This window comes from Lactuca serriola, chromosome 7 (assembly GCF_051521515.1).
Source record: "Lactuca serriola cultivar US96UC23 chromosome 7, Lser_US96UC23_V15, whole genome shotgun sequence".
NCBI lineage: Eukaryota > Viridiplantae > Streptophyta > Magnoliopsida > Asterales > Asteraceae > Lactuca > Lactuca serriola.
Genome location: NC_136414.1, coordinates 46,893,477 through 46,898,928, shown reverse-complemented (window position 1 = coordinate 46,898,928; position 5,452 = coordinate 46,893,477).

The following is a 5,452-nucleotide window of genomic DNA, read 5'->3' as shown; positions in this document are numbered from 1 at the left end:
GATAATCAAAATGAATCTGGAAATGTTTCAAAGTTAGAATTTTCAATCTATGTAAGATTAAGGAAACTTAATGCAAGAAGGATGTTTCTAAGGAGTTTATCTCCTTTGTAATACTTTGTAATGTTTGTTGTCAAGTCCTTGTGACTTTGTGCATAATCATTACAAGAGGATCAATGCATATAAGTTTAGAATCTAACAGATTTCAGTAAATCACATGAATTTGGAATTTTTGCATTTGCAGTAAGGATTTGGGACTGTGAAAAGAGGATCATTGGAGTTATGTTGAATTGATCTATTTCATAAAGTAAAGATCATAGACAAACATAGTATACATACTTGGTGTATGACATGACTAGTGTTTAGAAAACATAGTGTACATGCTTGGAGCATGGGACAACTATTGTTTTAAATTCAAGAATAAAGTTGATAGCTGAAATAGTATACAATGAATAATGTGTAATCATATGGTGATAAATAAAAGGTGTTTTATTTATGTTCATAGGTTTTGATACCATATTGGATTCAATTATTCTTGTGTTTCATTTTGCATGTTTTGACTTCCAGAATAAACTAGGTTATTCCTCCGGAATGACTAAGTTATTCAAACCATCCACAGCCGGTCATATGTTGGAAGTAGATATGAATCAAGACTGTCATGGGTTGGCTTGTAGAGGTCTAAGATGTTGGACAAAGGGCTACAACACTCATGAATGCTCATAAGTTCTGAGTATTGGATTCAACCCGCGCTCATTGGAATCACTTCATGGATTTTATCACGAGTGATCATGAGATGATAATATCTTATATTCTTCAAACCTAGAGATATGAGTTGTTACTATGAGTTGGTTGTACATTCATTGCACGAAAACGCATTCGGTAACTCGGTGTTATAAAACGTGCCTTTGTGTATGATTCAACAAGTATTAGAACAAGCCATATGAGTCGAAGTTTATCCATTCCTTTTACCTTCGGGATAAAAGCGATATCTGTGGGCTCCTCGATGACTTGATGATGACAAATGAAAGTGGTTGGCCGGGCCAGGACTGATTTGATTTGTTCAATTAGTCAGTCGTCATAAATCGAAAATCGGGAAACAACAAATGGACAGAGAGAATGATTATAATCCATGTCTTAGTCCATATGATATCTAGAATGGAGGAATACATGATCCCTTATCTAATGGATAAGTCATTGACAAAGGTCAGAGTTCATCTACAAGATCAGAGTTCGACAGAAGCTTCTGAGAGCTACGATTGCCAGTCAGTTTTTGAAGTCATACGCAATAATAGTTTTAGACTTATCCAAGTGGGAGACTGTTGGATTAATGTCTAAGTCCATAACTATAATTGGTAAGGCTTGACCTGACCCGACATGCTCCATTTGGGTTGCATGACATCATGCATTTGGATAGACTAAAATGAGAGAAATAACACTTAAGGTTTGTTAATATATTATAAGTTCTAATATATTAATAAGGTTATTCAATTAGTATTGATCAAGAATTAATTTGGAATTAATTAAGTGATCAAAAGGAGACTAATTAAATATATGGGTTGATTGTGTAAATCATTCATTCTTATATATGTGGGCTTGTGATCCAAGATTCCTTATGTTGGACTAAGTCCATGGGGTGAGCCATGGATGCTCCATGGAGGTTAAAATCCATGGAGCATAAGGAATGGGTAAAGTCATGAGTTATATGGTGTAAGCCTAATAGCCACCATATAAAAGAATCCTATGGCTCAAGAAATCATGCACTATGTGTGAGTGTGAGGGCTAGACGATTTCAAGGAGTGTTCAAGTTTCTCTCAAGTTATTCCAAGTGTATTTGGTGTTTTTTGAACCATTGGCGGTGTCACACTTGGGGCACTAGGCACTCAAGCTTCATGAAGACTTTCTACATCAAAGAGGTATGTATTCTATCTTGTTATATTCATTGTTTTGTATGCTAGATTAGGATAATACCTTGGAAGTTCATATTTGCATGTATAATAGAGAAAACATAGATCCAAGGTATTTAGAGTTGCATGTACACTTAGGAGTGTTAGAATGCTCAAAACCCAATAGAAACCACTATTGAACCTATATGATAATGATTAGATCCACATATCATGTTTAATTATATTAGAACAATGGAAAATTAAGATGATAATGTATTCACGATTAAAAGTTAAGGGAAGCTTTGTGGGCACAAAAAATTATGTATGATTAGGGAAAGTGATTTGTTGCTAAGAACATAGCACGTATAATGTATGTTTTTTCTATTGTATTGATGGGAACCTATTAGATATAGCAGGTACGATACAAATAGTTTACTTCATATTGTTGAAGATATGTCAAACGATGTTGTCATATAGTAAGAACTATAAAAAGGCTATGAGAATAAATTATATGTGTATGTTAAGATTTATTATTGGGTTAATGTCATAAAAACCCTCAAGTTTTCAGGGTTTTGTCGGTTTTGCCCAAAGTTGAAATTTATGTCCGTTTTTACCCAAACCTTTTCGAAAAAATATTCGGTTTTACCCTTTTACCAGTGATAATAGGTTTTCCAGGTTACCATTATATTAAATTCACAAAAACAACCCCTTAAGTTTACCCTTTTTTTTGCGTTTTTACCCTTAAATTTATATTTTTTTTTTACACTTTTAGCCTAAGTATATTGTTTTTTTTCAAATATACATATTCATTTAGAAAATTGTATTTATATACGAAAAAATATTTAATTAAATATTGTATTTATATTTTTTTAATATTATATATATATATATATATATATATATATATATATATATATATATATATATATGTTTGTTTGTGTGTGTTTATGTTTTTGCATGGTTATACCATTTAAAAAGATAAATAATATTTTTAGAATTATGAATATGTGTTTTATAGATATAGTTTTTAGAAGTATAAATACATATTTTTATATTTTTATATATTAACATGTATCTATACTTCTAAAAATATATTTATACTTAAAAAAAAAAACATATATCAAAATATATATTTACAACTTCTAAAAATATATGCATATACTTATATAAACATGTTTATGAATGAACAAGTTTTTTTTTTTATTGATATGTATATTTTTAAATACATAAAAATACGTATTTGTAGTTCTAAAAACATATTAATTGGTTGTTTTTTTACATCTTAAATGGTTTATCCAAGAAAAAAACCACACACACACACACACACACACACATATATATATATATATATATACATATCTATATATATCTATATATATATATATATATATATATATATATATATATATATATATATATAAAGAATTAACATTAAAAAAATGCAAATATAATATTTAATTAATTTTTTTTTGTTTATAAATATGATTTTTCTGCTTGAATACGTATAATATGAAAAAAAATACATAGGGTAAAAGTGTAAAAACAATTATAAACTTAAAGATAAAAACGTGAAAAAAAAAACTATAAACTTAAGGGTTTTTTTGCGAAGTTAATATAATGGTAACCTGTTATTATTGGTAAAATGGTCAAACCGAACATTTTTTGGAAAATATTAGGGTAAAAACAGATATAAAATTCAACTTTGGGCAAAACCGACAAAACCCTAAAAACTTGAGGGTTTTTATGACATTAGCCCTTTATTTTTTACTAACTTTAATAAATAATCAAAAAATAATTTATTATTTATTAAATCAAAACAAATTAAATATAATATTTATTTAATAGTTAAATAAAAGTTATATTTTAGATAAATAATTATAACAATTGCCCTTCAACTGTTCGGCTACTTCAATTGTTTGGCTAGAAACTGTTTAAAAAGTTAACTAACAGATAATATATATATATATATATATATATATATATATATATATATATATATATATATATATATATATATATAAAGAATTAACATTAAAAAAATGCAAATATAATATTTAATTAATTTTTTTTTTATAAATATGATTTTTCTGCTTGAATACGTATAATATGAAAAAAAAAAATACATAGGGTAAAAGTGTAAAAAAAATTATAAACTTAAAGGTAAAAACGTGAAAAAAAAACTATAAACTTAAGGGTTTTTTTGCGAAGTTAATATAATGGTAACCGGTTATTATTGGTAAAATGGTCAAACCGAACATTTTTTGGAAAATGTTAGGGTAAAAACGGATATAAAATTCAACTTTGGGCAAAACCGACAAAACCCTAAAAACTTGAGGGTTTTTATGACATTAGCCCTTTATTTTTTACTAACTTTAATAAATAATCAAAAAATAATTTATTATTTATTAAATCAAAACAAATTAAATATAATATTTATTTAATAATTAAATAAAAGTTATATTTTAGATAAATAATTATAACAATTGCCCTTCAACTGTTCGGCTACTTTAATTGTTTGGCTAGAAACTGTTTAAAAAGTTAACAAACAGATAAAATATAAAAAAGAAGAAAATAACCAATAAATAAATAATGTATCACAAGTGAAACCCTAACTCTTCCCTCCTTCCTCCCTTGTATATTAAAAACTAGTTGTGTAACCCGTATATTATACGGGTTGATTAAAACAAAATGTTATAAAGAATTAAACAATAAGTTTATTTGAATTTGAAAAAAAATGAAAATTACGGAAATAAAATATGTTTAATAATTATAGTATTGATTTACACATTTAATACAATGAATACTTTACATATATAATAATAGAAGTATTAATTAATGGAATTATAATTTTTGATTAATAAAGAAATAAAAATCCACATAATGACATGTGGAATTTAAATAATTTAAATATCTTACATAATGACATATGGCAAAAATGTATTAGAAGATGACATGTGACAAAATCATTTTTATTTATTAGGGAGGATGACCCAAACTATAAACCTAAACAGAAAGAGGATCAATTTGGAACTTGCTTTGACGGTGTTATTTTAAATAGAAACCCTAACTCTTTCCTTTCCCTCCTTCTTGGCTTGTATATTAAAAATGGCTCCAAACTATAAACCTAAATAGGAAGATGATCAATTTGGAACATGCTTTGAATGTGTTATTTTAAATAGAAACGTTGACCAAATACATTTAAATATTTGAAAAAAAAAAACATATTCCTATTTTTTTTTAAAACATATTCAAATCCAATGTCTGAAATGGTATAACATTATCGGCATAACATCATTGGAATGTCTGACAGGGCCGGCCGCGAAATTTCGGAGGCCCTGTGCAACTTAACCAAAAATATGCTCTAAAATTTGAAATATATAAAAATTTAAGCAAAACAATTATACTATTTCATATTCTATTACAAAAATACATAAATTACAATTTGATTCAAAATATTACATACTTTTTTTCTTCTACTTGAAACAACCATCCTTCTGATATTACTCAACTTTTCGATAATATCATTCTAATATTTAAGCAAGTTAACATTTATGCAGTCTACAAATCTTTAA